Genomic DNA, 19,003 nt, shown 5'->3' with positions numbered 1-19,003 from the left:
AAAATAATATTACTATATAAATTAATAAAATTTTAAAAAAAAATTGATTGGTCTTTTGAAAACGTTGATTCCTCGCAAACGTGACTTCATCTTCTTGGCAATGATAGTCACTTTCTTCAATGGCTGATTGTGAGTGTTATCGAGGTACTGACTTCATGTATTTTGTGACTACATCTTAGTGGTTCCTTTCTTAGTGGCTTTCTTCACAAATGTGACTTCTTCTTCATCTTCGTTGACGTGTACGTGTTGTCGAATTCCCTTTGTTAGTTGTCCCTGTTATCTTCAAAAATGAGAGAGGAGTCGTCTTTGAACTATAGCAGGTACTGTGATTTTTCCTTTTGTTTATTTCCTTTCCCTTTGTTAGTGGTCCCCTTGTCTCCTATTATCGAGTTGCAATGGTCCCTATTTTGTGAAGTTGACAAAAAATTAAATTTGTATTTGGGTTTTTTCGGGTTTTATGAATGATTTTGGGTTTTGTTTAGGATTGGTTTATGGTTTAACCGGGTCCGGTTAGGGTTGATTAGTGTTCAATTAGGGTCTGATTAATGGTTGACAATATATTAAGAGCAATTAATGGCAGAAGTAGGTACAATTTGCAAAATTAGCCTCTAACAATGTGTGATGGAGGAAATATGAGATTGGATTAACCTGTAGTAATGTGTAACGGAGGAAATATGCTATTTGATAGAAGTTTTGCATGGATAAATAAGTTGTAAAATATTTTTCTTTCCATTAATTGGGTTCAAATGTATGATTTTCATTTTATTTTAAAGTTATAATGTTCTTCTCCTTTTTCCCTTAAACTATTTGGAGTTAAAACATTGTTTCTATATGTGTTGCATGCATGAGTTTCAAATTAAAATTGCATCACGGTGGTTTCTTTCAAAGAGACTCTGTGATGCAATATGTTAGGAAGAGCAATTTTGTAAGTGTCATTGATATAGATGTTGACAAATGGTCATTCTTTGAAGTAATTGGGATTTGAAAATAAGACTTTGGATATGGTGATCAACCAATGAGGCTATGGTGGAAAGGTGGTGATGGTGAGTATAAGGAGATGACTGCGGACAATCATGCATTGAAGCTGTCTAACTATGTCATTGCTAACAATTAAGAGGTAGAGTTGTTTGTGGAATGTGTTGGTGGTAATGACGATTGTGGATGATAATTTTTTTGAAGATAATAGTGATGAATCACTGAAAGATGTATAGTTAGATGACTCTGAGGAGGAAATGACAATTGGACTGAATGATGGTTTTGATTTACCTATTCCAGAAATTGGTAGAATGAAAAATAAACGATAAAGAGGACGACTTTAAAAAAGGTGTGTAATCTGAGGGAGGAAGGTGATTCAAGTGATGATGCATGTGCTAGTATTTTTGTTCATAAAGATGATGACATTCCTAACAACCAACGTGTACATGTTGAATTAATTGAAGTATATGATGATTACTTCAGCCAAGAGGAAAACTTACACCTACCAAGTGAAATGCAGAGTGATGCATATTTCATGCCAGTGAACAAAGTTGTTGATGGCAACAAGGTTGCTGGTGGAGGTAAGAAGCATGTTGGTATGAGTAACAAGGCTGCTGGTAGGGGTAAAAAAGCCTGCTGGCAGGGGTAACAAGGGTACTGGTGGAGGTAAGAAGTCTGCTAATAGGGGTAAGAGGGCTTAACATAATTTTTTGAATGTTAGTTGCAGTTTTTTGGTGTCACCCAATTTGCCTGAAAATGATATTGAAGATGGGTATGCTAGTGAGCAGTTGTGTAGAAATGATTTAGATAAAGATGTATTCAAGAAAAACTATGAAAGATTCAACAACGAGTTGCTTTGTAAGGAATTTAAATGGAAGTTAGGATTGGAGTTTGCTTCTTTGAAAGAGTTCAAAGAAGCCATACTAGAATACAATGTTTTAAATGTGAGAAAAATCAGGTTTTATTTCAATGATAAGAAACGAGCAAGAGAAAGGTGCAAGCATTGCACTGAGTATCTAGTATATGTCAGTAAGGTAGGTCAGACTGACACATATAGGCTTAATACCTTACAGCCTAAACACACATATGGGAGGGTTTTCAATAATACAAGTGTTAAGTCTACCCGGGCGGCCAAAGTCTTCAGTCAACAAGATGAAGGCAACATATGTCGACATGTCTATAAAAGACATAATTGGTGACATAAGGGCTAACTACTCAACTGGAATTACATTGTCCAAGGCATGGAGGGCCAAACACTTAATTGGTGTCGATGGATGTCATTTAAAATCAAAGTTTGGAGGACAAATGTTGATTGTTGTTGACACAGATCTGAATGACCAATACATGCCTATTGTTTTGCAGTTGTAGAAACAGAGACCAAGGAAACATGGAGATGGTTTCTGCATCTGTTGTTCGAGGATATTGGTCATGTTGAAACCAACAAATGGGTGTTCATTAGTGATCAATAGAAGGTAAAAAACTATACACCTGGATTGTACTTTATTATGTTGCTGATATTTTTTGATTATTTTCATGAGTTACTATACACCTTGTGTGAATGGATTAGAATGTACCTCATGAATAGGTTTGCAATCCTTAGAGACAAATTGAAAAATTACAAAGGTGAGGTGATGCCTAAGCCTCTAAAAAGGTTGGACTGGGAGGTTGAAAAGTCGGAGAATTTTGTAGCCTCTTGGGGAGGAGGTGGAGATTTCGAAGTCACTCATCTACATTCTGGTGAGAAATTTATTATTGGCATAAACAAATAGACTTGTTCATGTAACTTATGGGGATTGGTTGACATGTCTTATAGATATGCAATGGTTGTCATACAATTCATAAATTTTCAGGTTGTGGATTATGTGAATAATTATTATTCAAGGGAAACATATGGTGTTTGTTACGACCATAAGGTGACATCAATTAATGGTATGGATATGTGGCCAGTTACAGAGTTTGATGAGATTTAACCACCAAAATACAAAAATGGTCATGGTAGACCAAAGAAATTGAGAAGGAGAGAGCCTGGTGAGTACCCTAACAGGACTAGGCTAAGAAGGGACCCAACTCCATATAAATGAAGAAAATTTCAAGCAATAGGTCATAATATGAAGAGGTGTCCATTGCCACCTCCAGTAGTACCTGAAGAAGAAAATGAAGAACCTAGTGGAGCTGCTGAAGAAGTAGCTGAGGGTGCAACTCAAGGTGCAGCTGCTGGAGTTTAGTTTGGACCAATCAATGTAATCAATGGTGACACTAGAAGAGTAGCAGAGGTCGGCACTAGAGGAGCAGCTCAGGGTGGAAATAAAGGTGCACTTGCTAGAGGTCAAACTCAATAAGTCAATATTGTTGAGGCTGGGAATGAGGGTGTGCCTGCTGGAGTTCAGATTCAGCATCAAAAGAATGACATCACATAAATCAAATGTTCAAACACAAACAATAAGGTAAAGTTTTCATACATGCTTAACATACAACATGACACTTCATATAGATTAATTTGGTAACTTAATTTTGTAGGGAAAAGGTGTGCAACAGTCTATAAGAAAAGTTGTTGGTCCTCAACAACAACAACAGTCCAAACCTACAAATAGGCACACAACGGTACTAATTGCATCAATGTCACTACATTAATTTTGTACTGCATTAATTTTCATAAATTTCAAATTTGTAGGGGCACTGTGGGCACAACACTGTTGTCAATGAAAAGTACATAAACTTGATCCTAAATGCAAGGCACCAACAACAAGCAAAAAACATAAAGGTTACCAACTACCAACTATTGAGAAGAATATTGAGCTAGGAATTGGACTTGCTGCCACTCAAGCCAAGCTAGGCGCATCAATTAAAGATACAAATGGACAAAAATAAGACTATGTGAAATACTTTTGTAGTGGGGTGTGAGAATTTTATTTTGGGGCATGGGAATCTTGCTTGCTTTGTTTTTTACTTTATTGAAACCATGTGCATAGTTTACTGAACCTCTTGTGTATTTGTTCTAGACAATAGGCATATTAACTACTAATTTAGGCCTTTTGGGACCATGTTGCTTATATTAAACAACTCTCACTTATCATTAATATATTGATATCTTTTTTGCTAAATATAAATTGTCACAAATGCTGAAGTAGACAATAACACACTCAAGTGTTCAATGAATGAAAATAGCACGACAAAAAAAAGTATTGAAACAATTGCACTTAAATAATGGAAACTACAAAATAACCAATTTTCATTTTACTACCTCAAATTTATTTTTTTTAACCTCGAAGTACCTGTAAAATAAAACATTTTCATTTTAGTACCTAAAATTTTGTTTGTTTTCATCCCAGTACCTAGAAAAGAAACCATCTTCATATTACTACCTCAAATTCATTTTCATTTTACTACGTCAAATTCTTTTTGGTTCCAATAAAGTACCTAATACCTGATGTAGCTCCATGTAGAGCTTGTAGGCTTTGGATCTTCTTCATCAATGAAGTCCTTTGCTTCTTGAAGATAAATGACAGTGGAATGGAGAAGAAGGAAAAGTGATTGGAGACGTTACTTCAAGGAGAAGATGAGTCAAGAACAAGCTCACTACCATTGGAAGTCATGGATACGAACTTAAAGGTAGGAGAAGATGAGTGGAGGGAGAGGGAGAGAGGGGGCACGAAATTTATGCCTCAAATGAGGTCTAAACTTTGAAGTGTAATTTCACAAATGATCAAAGTTGAAAAATTCACACACAAGGCCTCTACTTATAGCCTAAGTATCACACAAAATTGGAGGGAAATTTGAATTTTTATTCAAATTTCACTTGAATTTGAATTAGAATTTGTGGAGTCAAAAATTCACTAATTATGATTAGTGAATTTTAGCTATGGTTCAGCCCACTAATCCAAGATCAAGTCCAAGATTCTCCATTAAGTGTGCTTAGGTGTCATGAGGCATGTAAAGCATGAAGGATATGCACAAAGTATGACTATATGATGTAACAATGTGGTGTAGCAAGCAAATGCTCACCTCCCCCTTAGGATGGTCCAAAATTTAATTGGATTGGGCTTCTCCCAATTCAATTAAATTTCTCTCCCAACACACATCAAATAGTGCACTTAATGCATGTGAAATTACAAAACTACCCCTAATACAAAAACTAGCCTAGGTGCCCTAAAATACAAGGGCTAAAAAATCCTACATTACTAGGATACCCTCCCTACACTATGGAGTCCTAAATACAAGGCCCAAAAATAATGAAACCCTAATCTAATATGTACAAAGATAAGTGGACTCATACGTAGTCCATGGGCCCAACATCTACCCTAAGGCTCATGAGAACCCTAGGACCTTCTCCCGTATCTCTGGCCCAATCTTTTTGGAGTCTCCTAGTCATGGCTTTGGTGATGGGTCCCTTCCTTGGGAGGATTGCATCAATACCTAACATTGTTGGGCTTAGTAAGCCAGTACAAAAGATCACAAATCAATAAGAGGTCCACAGTTAAAATTAAGCATCAGTACAATATAACTTTAACACATCATAAACTCACATCATAATTACTTTTCAAGACTTACATCTCAACCTACCAACCAACCAAACTCAAGAAGACAACTACCAAAAACCTACCAATACACAAACGAAAATCAATTCCTTCTATGACCACCAACATTAATTGAAATTACAATGCTTAGTAAAGAAATGAACATCCAAAGAACTACAAAACCTAATAGCTTCACTATATTCCTTTCACCAGCAAGATTTTTTTTATTTCCTTCCAATTTTACTCTTCAACTCTACAACTTCAGTTGAGGATGCACAACATTATTCCTCTTGTGCAACAATTTTTTTTCCTCAAATATGTTATTTCTTCTGCATTTGTTGTAGCTTCCTCCCTTAATGAAGCAAGTTTCAACTTTGACTCTTCATTTTCCTGAACATACCGGACCAACTCACTCCCTTTTACAAAAACATTTTTGCCAGTCTCAATATCACCAATCCATTCAAATTTTTTGCTAGAACTTGATTCCTACAACACAATACCAATTAAACTAGCAATGCAACAAAGTAAAATCCAAAACAAAACACTTAATCGGCATTTACTTACGTTCCAGTGTGGGCATTTCCAAAACCTTCTCCCTGGATGGTTCACACTAGGCGATGAGGATGACGATGATGATCCACCCTTTCCATTCATCCTTTCACCCATCATCCCAAGAGCCTCCCTTAGGGTTCAAAATTCTCAAGGGCTCCCTTAGGGTTCTAAATCTGCAACGACAACCAGAGACACAAAAATAGAAGTCAACCTTTTTTTTAAAATTTCATTTTTTAAATTAAAAAAACAAAAACTAATGACATAGATTCTTGTGCCTACGTGTTAATGACAAGGCATGATAACATGACACTCTATCTGTCATGTCATCACTTAACGGATGCGACTTAACAGCGGGTAGTAAAATGGAACACAAAATTTTTTTAGGTACTTGATTAAAAAAAATAAATATTAAAAAAAATCTGAAAATGAATTATATTACAAATATAAAAAACTTAATTAAACCAATACCTGAATTCATACCACTGGGACCAAGAGTTGTTCTTATAACCAATCGTATTATGAATGAGCAAAATAATTATCCTAGTTTCCCTAAAAAAATTATTTATCCTAGTAATCGGTTGATTGGCTAATAATGTCACGTTATTGTATGCGTTTGATACATGAACTATGTCTATCAAAATTATCATGAAATTTGAGCAATTAAATATAACATCCTCTTACTCTCGTAAAAAAAAAAAAAAAATCCTCTAATACCTCGGGTTGCCCTCTGCTTGTATATAATTGTCATTTTAGATACATGCTAAACATTTTGAATTGTTCTAGTTAAATATTAAAAGTTTCTTTAATGAGCCACTTAATTTAATCTTGAAAATTCTTATAATAACGGTCAACTGGTCAAGCTTAATTATGAAACTTCAAAATTCAAAAGTTCATTAGTAAATATTGCAATTATTTTGACGAATAAGTATACATGAATGTTTCTTTGATCGATCTCAAATTTCAATGCATGATATTTTGGTTTGGCCATATCAAGACGATTCATAATTTCATACAATAATTCCTTCTCCACTAAACTGAAATCTTTGTTAAATAGTGTTATTGACATCATTGCCATATGAGTGATGAGTTCTTTGATCTTAACGGCATGTGTCATGCTTGAACGAACAATAGTCAATACTTGACGCCAGAAGTTGCGTCTCATTCCCAACGCCAAAAGGCACACGGCACCATTGGCTATGGATAGTGAGAGTTCAACTCATGCAATTTGTTTATAGTGATTTAAATTTTGGGGTGGAATCTAACAAAACTAGGGCCAATGCGGTCTCAACTCTTAGCGTGTTCAAAGGGATATTTTCATGAAGTCAATGGGAAAAGAAAAAAAATAGTTACGCTTCCATACAACGGTTCGGTAGTTATGAAATAGCAATTAAAAAAAGAGGAAACGGTTTGGAATTTTGATTACCTTTTCCATTCCATCTAGAGCATTACATTGGAAAGAATAAGAAAAATTACAAACAAGAGCAAAAGAAAAATATAAACATAAACCCATTTTGGAGCGGATTTGATTGGTTGGAAGAGAGAAATTGGGGGAAAGAAAATGTTGATAAAGAAAGCTATAGATAAAGAAAATATGATAGGATAAAAAGATGGAAGAAAATAGGTGATATGATAAAAAAAAAAATTGCAAGGGAGAAATAGGGGAAAAAAGATGTAATAAGTGATATGATAAAAAAAAAGTGAGACAAAATTAAGATGAAAGAAAGAGTAAATATATACCCACTAAATCCATCTAGTGATAGAAGAACTTAATAGTTTATACAAAGTTTTATGATCAAAACTTATTATCACTTTTGTGGAAAAAAATGGATATATAAATATACCTACTCAATTGGAAAGTTCTATATGGACGATGGTAAGGGGCTAAAGGCATATAGGGATGCAAGCATCCGTTGACATGTAAATTGGCATATAGTAACGTGGTCTTTTATGTTTTAAGTACACGTGAAGAAAATTAGACCTGTTTTGTTAATGAAAAGGTTTCGTTTCTAGAAGTGGTATTGTAGACAGGTTCTAAAAAAATAACAACCAAAAGATTGAACTCAAAAAAGAATTGCCTTATGACGTGGGTCCCCCCTCTCTGCTAGGGTTTCTCTGCACCTAACTTCGAAGGAAAGTGACCAATTAAAAAGGAGTAACCACAAGAACAAGGATGTGACGACTCTGATTCCTGTGACAAATGTAGATAATACTAAAGAATTACCTATATCTACATCTTTGACGAGAAAAGGTGTTTCCTTTACTAAAAAAGGTTTGACCTTTCCTGCCTCGGTGGGGGAGGCGTTAAAAAGGGTAACTCTTTCTTTTAAGGATGTTTATGTCGGGGTTAATGGGGCAGCTCAAAGTGATGATAGTGTTATCACTATTAAAAAAACATTTTTTTACGACGCACCATTGTCAGTTGAATTATAAATGTCGTAGTAGTCTGTGCGGTGGTATTTTTGTAAATATTATATATCTACAACGATGTTTGGTTGCAAGAGTGTCTTAGTAGGTTGGGCAGGGACATTTTTGTAATTAAGTCTTACTTATCTAAGACGGTGTATCTATAAGCACCGTTGTAGAAATGGTCAAATACAAAGACGAGTTTACGTATAGGCCTCGTAAACATTAGACAATAAATATATTCCAAAGGCGCACGCTCATTCCTGGATCGAAAACCCTCGCTCTCATTCTTCTTCTTCAGTTGGCCTGACAACTCGAGCACCACCGTGACCTCTGCAAAGGAACCGTACGTGCACCACCGTGACGTCCGGAAACGAACCCTAGGTGCACCCCCTGAGCTTCGCGTGATGTGTGCCTGACTTTTTGACCATCGTCACCTCGAGCTCGTGCCCTTTACTTGTCACGCCTTGCAAGTGTTCACCAAGGTAAGCTCTTCAGCTAACTTCTGGTGCTGAGTTAGGTTAAAGCCAAACTCTAAAAGAGTCTGACATTTAGAAGTACAGGATTTTTCTGTGGGTTTATAAGCCCTTGAGATCTCCAACTGCAATTCTAGCTTTTGTGGTGTGTGTCTACTTTCTTCTCCCCATGTTTTTATCAATTGTAACCCAATGACAGAGACTTTAACTGTTGTAAGGTAGTTTTTTATTACAAATTATTGTGACATTATAAGGTTGACTAATTTCTAATATGAATTCCGACAGCATGATATATGGTTCTAAATTTGAAATCAACATAATGTTAGAAAATTTACTAATATGGCTACAGCTATACTATGCAAATTTTGGAGGGTAATTTGTTTGGAATAATATTTTTTGGTCATGGCCTATATGTTTCTGTTGAAGTGGTTTTTTAGCTCATAGTTTCAATTTATTACAAAGATTAGAAGGTCATTTTGAAATGCTAATGTTAAGTATAACATGTGTTGATATAGGTGAATGATAAAGATCTTGCACAGGAATTATACAAAAAGTACAGTGCTGTAAGTATCATGGCCTTTTCTTTCTCTGTTCAACTGGAATTATACTTGTCAGGCTTATGTCCCTGAGAATGTCCATAAAGATTTTCTGCTATGAATTGTTTCAATATGGAATGATACTAGAAATTTGTGATTGCTACTGTAATTTTTGCTCTTATGAATGTTTGTTATATCTCATTTTGCTATTGCAAATTTGTTTTCCTATAGGAATTTTGAATATGCCAAGAGACTCCTATTTCAAAAACAATTACCCATTACTTGTACATAACCCAAAATTCAAAGAGGAACATGCAATGTTGTACACAAAACATAAAACCAAAATAACAAAATTAACCTAGAAAAAAAAACCTAATAAAATTAAACTAGAATACAACAACAACAACAACAACAACGCCTTATCCCACTAGGTGGGGTCGGCTACATGGATCAACTTCCGCCATAATGTTCTATCAAGTACCATACTTCTATCCAAATCATTAAGTTCGAGATCCTTTTTGATAACCTCTCTTATAGTCTTTTTGGGTCTTCCTCTGCCTCGAAGTGTTTGTCTTCTCTCCATCTGGTCTACTCTTCTCACTACAGAGTCTACCGGTCTTCTCTCTACATGCCCAAACCACCTAAGTCTATTTTCCACCATCTTCTCTACAATAGGCGCTACTCCAACCCTCTCTCTAATAGCTTCGTTTCTAATTTTATCCTGTCGAGTCTTACCACACATCCACCGCAACATCCTCATCTCCGCTACACCTACTTTATTCTCATGTTGGCTCTTGACCGCCCAACATTCTGTTCCGTACAAAATCGCCGGTCTTACCGCAGTCCGATAAAACTTTCCCTTTAGCTTGATCGGTACCTTTGCATCCCATAACACCCCCGATGCTTTTCTCCATTTCATCCATCCTGCTTGAATGCGATGATTCACATCCCCTTCAATTTCTCCATCATCCTGTATTACAGACCCAAGATATTTAAACCGTGTGACTTGAGGGATAATATGGTCTCCTATTTTCACCTCTGAGTTAGAAACCCTCCTTCTTTTGTTGAACTTACATTCCATATACTCTGATTTGCTTCTGCTTAGGCGAAAGCCATGTGTTTCTAGAGCTCGTCTCCAAGTTTCCAACCTCTCATTCAACTCCTCCCTCGACTCTCCAAGGAGGACTATGTCATCTGCAAAAAGCATGCATCTCGGCGCTATCTCTTGGATTTGTTCCGTGAGGACATCCAGAATTAAACTAGAATACCCAACAAAATTAAAGAACAATCTCAATACCCAACAAAATTAAAGAACAATCTCCCCCCCCCCCCTCACACTTAAATAACACATTGTCCTCAATGTAGCACAATCATAAGATCAAGAACAATCAAAACAATCAATAAATTTGGACAAGTGGAATAAAATTAAAGAAGGAGATATAAAAAGAAAACTCCCTAAGTCATGGCGGAAGAGAAGTAGGGTGAAGTAAGGAGGTCTCCTCCACCACTACATCCACTAAGGAGGGATTTATGAGGAATGATTTCAGCCGAAGTCCATTGACCTTGAAGCTCTTATCTGTGGACTCACTTTTGATCTCAACTGTACCATAAGGAAAAACATTAGTCACCACAAAAGGACCAATCCACTTTAACCTCAACTTACCACTCATGAGTTCGAGCCTAGAGTTATACAATAAAAGTTTCTGTCCAACCACGAAGTCCTTCTTAGCTATCAAGCTGTCATGGAACTTCTTGGTCTTCTCCTTGTAGAATTTGGAATTCTCATAGGCTTCTAACCGGATCTCATCTAGCTCACTTAGTTGCAACTTCCTTTCCTCTCCAGCCTGATCAATAGAGAAGTTGCAGGTCTTTACAGCCCAGTAGGCCAGTGCTCTATCTCTACAGGAAGATGACATGTCTTGCCAAAGACAACTCGATAAGGTGACATTCCTATGGGTGCTTTGTAGGCAGTCCTATGCGCCCAAAGAGCATTATCTAGCCTGGTGCTCCAATCCTTTCTGTTCGGCTGCACAATCTTCTCCAAGATCCTTTTTATCTCCATGTTTGAAATCTCAGCCTGCCCATTAGTTTGGGGGTGGTAAGGTGTGGAAATTCTATGCACGACCCCATACTTTTTTAGCAAGGTATACATGGATCTGTTACAAAAATGGGTGCCTTGATCACTAACGATGGCTCTAGGGACTCCAAACCTACAAAACTGATTAGATCTAACAAAATCTACAACGACCTTAGCATCGTTAGTTCTGGTGGGTTTGGCTTCCACCCATTTTGAAACATAATCAACAGCAAGGAGAATATAAACAAAACCAAAAGAGGCAGGGAAAGGCCCCATAAAGTCTATACCCCAGACATCAAACACCCCACATAATAACATGGGTTTTTGAGGCATTTGCTATCTCCATGAAGGTGAGCCACCTGCTCTCTAACAAGGCTCACAAGTGCTATAGATTCTCCACGCATCCTTGAAGATGGTGGGCCAGTAGAAACCGCAGTCAAGCACCTTGCGAGCTGTCCTCTGTATGCCAAGATGGCCACCTGGTGCGGAAGAATAACATAATTGCAGGACCGAGTCAATCTCATGGTCTGGAATGCATCTCCTAATAACCTGGTCACTGCACAACTTCCAGAAATAGGGGTCATCCCAAATATAATGCTTAGCATCACTCTTAATTTTATCATTTTGAGCTTTAGATGCTGAGGGAGGAAAAACTAAAGCAACCAAATAATTCACAATATTAGCAAACCAGGGAGTGGGGAAGGAATCAGAAATATTATACAGAATGTACAAATGGTCATCCGGAAAATCATCCCGAATGGGTGTGTCCTCAGACACACGCTCAATCCTACTCAGATGGTCAGCCACGAGGTTCTGTGCATCGCTCCGATCACGGATCTCCAAATCAAACTCTTGGAGCCAAAGCATCCACCTGATTAATCTAGGCTTTGATTCAGCCTTCTTCAATAGGTACTTTAGAGCTGCATGGTCAGTATAAACAATAACATGAGTACCAAGCAAATATGAACGAAATTTTTCAAGAGCAAAAACTATCGCTAATAGCTCCTTCTCTGTGGTAGTGTAATTTGCTTGAGCAGCATCCAAAGTTCTAGAAGCATAGTAGATCACCCGAGGCAGCTTATCAATCTTTTGAGCAAGGACAACCCCTAATGCGTAATTGGATGCATCACACATTAGCTCAAATGGGGCTGTCCAATCAGGTGCCTGAATGATAGGGTTGTGTCGCAACCTACCCTTCGGCAGGAGGGCGACGCGTGACTCGCGGGATGCGTGTTCCACGAAAGGAATACGCGCGGAGTCGCCACCAATGTTTATTTGAGGAAAACGTCGGAAAAACCGGAAAAGACGCGATCTACGAACTTTTAAGTGAAAGGCTCGGGAGTTGTATTTACGCACGGGGAAGGTATTAGCACCCCACACGTCCGCCACAAGGGACGGCAGCCTTTAATCGAATGTGCAAACATGACTTTGATTTTTACGTTCCCTTTTATGTCCTTATATCCTTTATACCCTTTTTATATTTTTTTCTCTTTTTGTGGTCGACAAGGGTGTTTCCCTTTGCTCCTACGTATTCCTCAATTGCGATGAGGAAATCAGACCTACGTAGTTCTTTCTTATGCATTAATCAAGTGATTCTTTTTTACTTAAAAGGTGATCATTTTAAGGCGTTGGACCTTAAAAATGATCCATTTTACTTAGTAAGAAATTGAAATGATAAACTTTCAAAAACCTATTTTTGTGGACGAGCTTGACTAGGCGAGTTGATTTTAGCCTTAGTTTCACTTTAGTTATTAGTCAATTCAATTAAGAATGAGAAATCCCAAAGAGAAAACGTCCGATTGATTTTCCGTTTTATTTTACTAAAAGATATTTTTTGATTATTATATTATTATTTTACCTCTTTTTTTATTTCCAACGTGGTTGCGGCATGACCGATCGGTCGAAATTCATTTCAACCAAAGTTAATGGATAATACAATTCAAACGATCGGTGGAAATTTATTTTATTTTTAGGTTAAGCGAGAAATGACTTAAATAAAATGGCTTAAGCACGTCAAAAGGGGGTATAAAAAATAAATGAAACGAGAATAAAAATACATGAAACAAAATGTGGACCACCACGGGTACATAGAATGAATCGAAAAGCTTGGTTTGAGGTACTTACCCGTTGAAGACTGAAGAACGATGAAGAACGAATGAAGAACGTCGAAGAACGGTCGAAAACCTTCACGAAATCACTCACGGAAACGTTACGGAAGCGCCTCGGCTTGGATTTTCTTCACGGAAACAATTTTCCTAAGCAAATTCGAAAGAGAGAGAAGTGCCTAAGGGGCTGAACCCTTTTCTACTTCACTTCTCCCCCTATTTATAGAAAATTGGGGGAGAAGCTTGCCACCCAGCTCGCCCAGGCGAGCAGGGTTGCTTCCTCCAAAAGCAACAGCGTTCTGGAGGAATCTTCTGGAGGGCCCAAGTGGGCCTGGTTGCTATTTGCACCCCCATTTTTACTAAGTACACCCCCTGCCTTTTTTTTGGTGATTCTTTTTTCGTAAAGTTACGGAAACTTACGAATTTCGTAACGATACTTGTTTTCTTTCCGTAATGTTACGGAACCTTACGGATTACATAATCATCCCCTTTTTTGACTTACAGAATGTTACGAAACCTCACTAATTGTGCAACGATGCTTCCATTTGATTTTCGGTGTGTCACGGAACCTTACGGATTGTGCATCAATATTTTCTTTTGTTTTCCGGCATGTCCCGGAATTTCACAAATTCCCTAATGATGGGTGCCAAGCACCTCACAAGGACCAAACAAAAGTTGCATGTCATCAAGCACAGGTCCCCGGACGAAATTAGGGTATGACAGGGTGGTAGTCACCGCACGCTTGAGGCAATCAAAAGCCTCTTTGCATTGGTCATCAAAATCAAACTCCACCTCCTTTTGCAGCAGATTGGATAGTGGAAGGGCCACTTTGCTAAAATCCTTGATAAAGCGCCTATAAAACCCTGCATGACCAAGAAAAGAACGAACATCTCGCATGCAAGAATGGTAAGTCAATTGTGAAATAACATCTATTTTTTCAGGGTCTACCTCTATGCCCCTATTCGAAATGATATGCCCTAAAACTATACCTTGTTCTACCATGAAGTGACATTTTTCAAAATTCAGCACAAGGTTAGTTTCAATGCATCTATTAAGAACTCTATCCAGACTATCCAAACATGTATCAAAAGAGGATCCATAAACAGTAAAATCATTCATAAACACCTCTATGCAAGTCTCTAAAAAATCACTGAAAATGCTAAGCATACACCGCTGGAAGGTACCAGGGGCGTTGCATAGGCCAAAGGGCATCCTCCTATAGGCAAAAATGCCAAAAGGACAAGTGAATGTGCTTTTTTCTGGATCCTCAAGAGCAATATGAATTTGTAAATAACCAGAAAAACCATCAAGAAAACAGGATTGACACTTACCTGCCAAGCGCTCAAGCATTTGATCAATGAAAGGTAGGGAAAATGATCTTTTCTGGTTACCTGGTTCAGCCTCCTATAATCAATGCAGACTCGCCAGCTGTTCTGCACTCTTGTGGGGATAAGCTCATCCTTTTCATTCTTGATCACCGTGAGGCCTGTCTTCTTCGGAACCACTTGGACTGGACTCACCCACTGGCGGTCAAAAATGGGGTAGATGATTCCATCTTGTAAGAGTTAGGTCACTTCCTTTTTCACCACATCTAGAATGACGGGGTTGAGTTGCCGTTGTGGCTGCCTCACTGGCTTAGCTCCATCCTCTAAAAGTATCCTATGCATGCAGGTAAATAGGCTAATACCAGGAATGTCTGCTAAAGTCCATCCAATGGCTTTCTTGTGCTTCTTGAGAACTAGCAACAACTTCTCCTCTTGCTCAACAGCAAGGGAGGCAGAGATGATCACTGGAAAATTTTCCTTGTCCTCCAAGTAAGCATATTTGAGGGTTGCTGGTAAAGGCTTCAACTCTGGTGTGGGTGGTGGCTGAACAGTGGGAGGAACCAGGGTAGGAGAAGAAGAAGGTTCCTCAGCCTGTACCTCATAAAGCAAGACAGAAGTATATGTACTTCCTGCAACATGGTTATTGCATTCTGACTCTAAAAAATCGACATCAAGAGGTACAACATCAGACTTAAATTCAAATTCACTCTCAGCATAAAAGTCAGACACATGATCAAATTCAAACTCAGATTCAGATTCAATGCATAAGAAATGACAAGTATGCAAATCAGATAAATATGGATGTTTCCTACCATGAAGAACATAATCAAAATCAAACATATAATCATCAATAATCTGATCAATTATCTCAGCACGAAAAATAGAATGATCCTCAGATGGATGTTTCATGGCATCAAGAATGTTAAAATGAACAACAATATCACCAAATTCCATAGACAATGTGTCAGCAAAAACATCTATCTTGGTTCGGGCTGTTTTCATAAATGGCCTGCCTAAAATAATTGGAACTGAACCATGGGAAAATCCCTCTTCCATATTAAGAACATAAAAATCAACAGGAAAAATAAGTTCAACAACCCGAACCAGCACATCCTCTATGAAACCTATGGGGTAAGCAACACTTCTATTTGCCAAATGAATCACCACATCTATAGATTGCAAAGGTCCAAGAGATAAAGAATTGAAAATGGACAGAGGCATGACACCAACTGATGCTCCTAGATCTAGCATGGCATTCTCAAATTTATTGTTCCCAATAATGCAAGGTATACAGAAAGTACCTGGGTCCTTACATTTCTCAGGAATGTGAGGAACAAATTTACCTATCAATGCTGACACATTTCTGCCCATGCTAATCCTTTCATTGCCTTTGAGCTTCCATTTGTGGGTGCACAACTCCTTTAGAAATTTGGCATATCTTGGAATCTGACTTTTCTGAAGGTCTCCAAGATCTCCTTTTCCACTTCTTCCATCTTTTTGTTTGGAATTGCTCTAGGTGGGGATGGAAGAGGGATAGGAGGCTGCTGTAAGTCGGAATTACTAGAAGAAGGTCCACCTGCATGAAAATTTTTGTTAGGAAGCTTTCTCTTTTGTGCAACTATCTCATCCTCTTTTCAAGGTGTAGAATGAAGCTTGACAGGTTCAGGTGCAGGTACTGCTATTGGTGGAGACACTTGAATTTGGTTGCTAGACCTCAAGGTGATGGCACTCACATTTTTCGGATTCTGCACAGTTTGTGAAGGCAATTTGTCAGAATTTTGGGACTGAGCTTGGTTCATCTGAGTAGCCATCTGCCCCATCTGATTTGTCAGACTTTGAATGAAGACTCTTGTCTCTTGCTAAAATTGCATATTCTGGATGGTCATTTGCCTCACTAACTCTTCTAGGGAAGGTTGAGGAGAAGCCTCAGTTGCTTGTTGTCTTTATTGTGACTGTTGCTGTATTGGGGGAGGAACATATGGCTTGCTTGGACCAGCAACATTCTGAAAAAGAGGGACATGCTATTGTTGTTGTGGAGGACTTGTCCATCTCAGATTTGGATGATTCCTCCAACCTGGATTGTATCTATTGCTTGAAAGGTCATAATTATTTTGTTGTTGTTGGTTTTGCTACTGAGGAGGTCTATTATAAATGTTTACATCATAAGTTTCAGGTTGCTCATTGACTCCAGATTGCTGCAAAGAAGGACAAAGATCTGTATGGTGATTTGCAGAAGAACATAGACCATAGACTCTTGCAACAGGTGTAGATTTCTGATTCATGGCAAGTTGAGTTACCAAGTTGACCAAGGCATCAAGTTTTCCTTCAAGCTTTTTATTTTCAATAGATGATGATCAATCCGTGGCTGCCTCATGGAATCCTCTAAGAACAATAGCATCATTTCTTGCACTAAATTGTTGGGAGTTGGAAGCCATCTTCTCAATCAAATTCCTAGCCTCTGCAAGGGTCATATCACCAAGAGCTCCACCACTGTCAGCATCAATCATACTCCTCTCCATGTTGCTAAGTCTCTCATAGAAATACTGAAGAAGGAGTTGCTCAGAAATCTGGTGGTGAGGACAACTTGCACACAATTTCTTGAATCTTTCCCAGTACTCATACAAGCTTTCTCCACTAAGTTGCCTGATGCCTGAAATGTCTTTTCTGATGGCAGTGGTCCTAGATGCAGGGAAGAATTTCTCCAAGAACACCCTCTTAAGGTCATCCCAGCTGAAAATGGACCTGGGAGCAAGGTAGTATAGCCAATCTTTTGCCACTCCCTCCAGAGAATGAGGAAAAGCCTTTAGAAAGATATCATCTTCTTGGACATCAGGGGGCTTCATGATGGAACAAACAATATGGAACTCCTTAAGATGCTTATGAGGATCTTCACCTGCAAGACCATGAAACTTGGGCAGCAAATGTATTAGTCCAGTCTTGAGAACATATGGAACACCCTCATCAGGATATTGAATGCACAAGCTTTCATAAGTGAAATCAGGTGTAGCCATCTCCCTAAGAGTCCTCTCACGAGGTGAAGGTTGAGTCATGTTCTCAGTGTGAAAATTAGTAATGGAATGCTCAAAATCAGAATATTCAGAATCACCCTCAACAGAATGCACAGAATGACCAGGATGCACACTATGCCTAACTAATCTATGAAAGGTTCTATCTATTTCAGGATCAAAGGGTTGTAAATCACCTGGATTGCCCCTAGTCATGCACTATATGCACCAAATAATGTGTTTCTCAACAAGCACCTAACAAGGGGGTAAAACTATAGCTATACTCAAATGATATCAAAATGAGCTGAAATTTTGTGAGGAACACCCTAAAATCATGAAAAGATAGCACAAAAATTTTCAAACAAAAATTCAAAGTCTAACTATTAAAACAACCTAGGCAAAGTTTAGAAAAATAGGACAATAATACTTGAAAAAAAAACTTAGTAAACGGCTGATTTTTGGAGTTTGGGAGACCCCAACCGGCTAAAGTGGGTTGTCACAATATGGGAAATTTTTTCCTACCCCAAATGCATATATAATAATAGTCATTCTGATACCCGAAGCAAAAGTTATGGGCGTTTTAAGTTTTGCTAAAAACAAGTTCCCAAAAGTTTTGTCTCTCTCAAATACTGCCACACCAAGTGCTCCAAGTATTTTTCACACAAAATATGGATTAAAAGAAGCTACCACACAAAAAATCAGCCAAAAATAACAACTCTAACTATCAAAACAAAAATCGCTAATTAAATTGCAAAATCAGTTGCTAATCACTGTTCACAGCAAAACACAAAGCTGAATCAGTCGCTAAACAGGGAATGCAACTAAAATGCAAAATAGAATGCTACACAAAATAAGATAACTAAACACTATTATGAACCTTTGGCCCACTGCTCCACGGCAACGGCGCCAAATTTGATCGAGGCCGTACCCGAATTAAATAAACATTAAAAATGCAGTATCTAGAAAGTGATCCTAGGTCGTCTCCCAACGAGCAGAAAACGAAATTTTATTGCTACGTGAACAGTAAAAACTAGA

At 38.0% G+C, this 19,003-nt stretch overlaps 1 non-coding gene across 1 annotated transcript; it reads left to right on the top strand.

The window, feature by feature from the left end:
* Positions 1-17,528: 17,528 nt before the first annotated feature.
* Positions 17,529-17,635, top strand: LOC113000808 (small nucleolar RNA R71). Its single transcript, XR_003266129.1, has one exon. It is a non-coding gene; the product is annotated as a small nucleolar RNA R71 (small nucleolar RNA).
* Positions 17,636-19,003: the final 1,368 nt, after the last annotated feature.

Source organism: Glycine max, chromosome 20 (assembly GCF_000004515.6).
Source record: "Glycine max cultivar Williams 82 chromosome 20, Glycine_max_v4.0, whole genome shotgun sequence".
Classification (NCBI taxonomy): Eukaryota; Viridiplantae; Streptophyta; class Magnoliopsida; order Fabales; family Fabaceae; genus Glycine; species Glycine max.
This window is presented reverse-complemented; position numbering and strand designations above follow the sequence as displayed.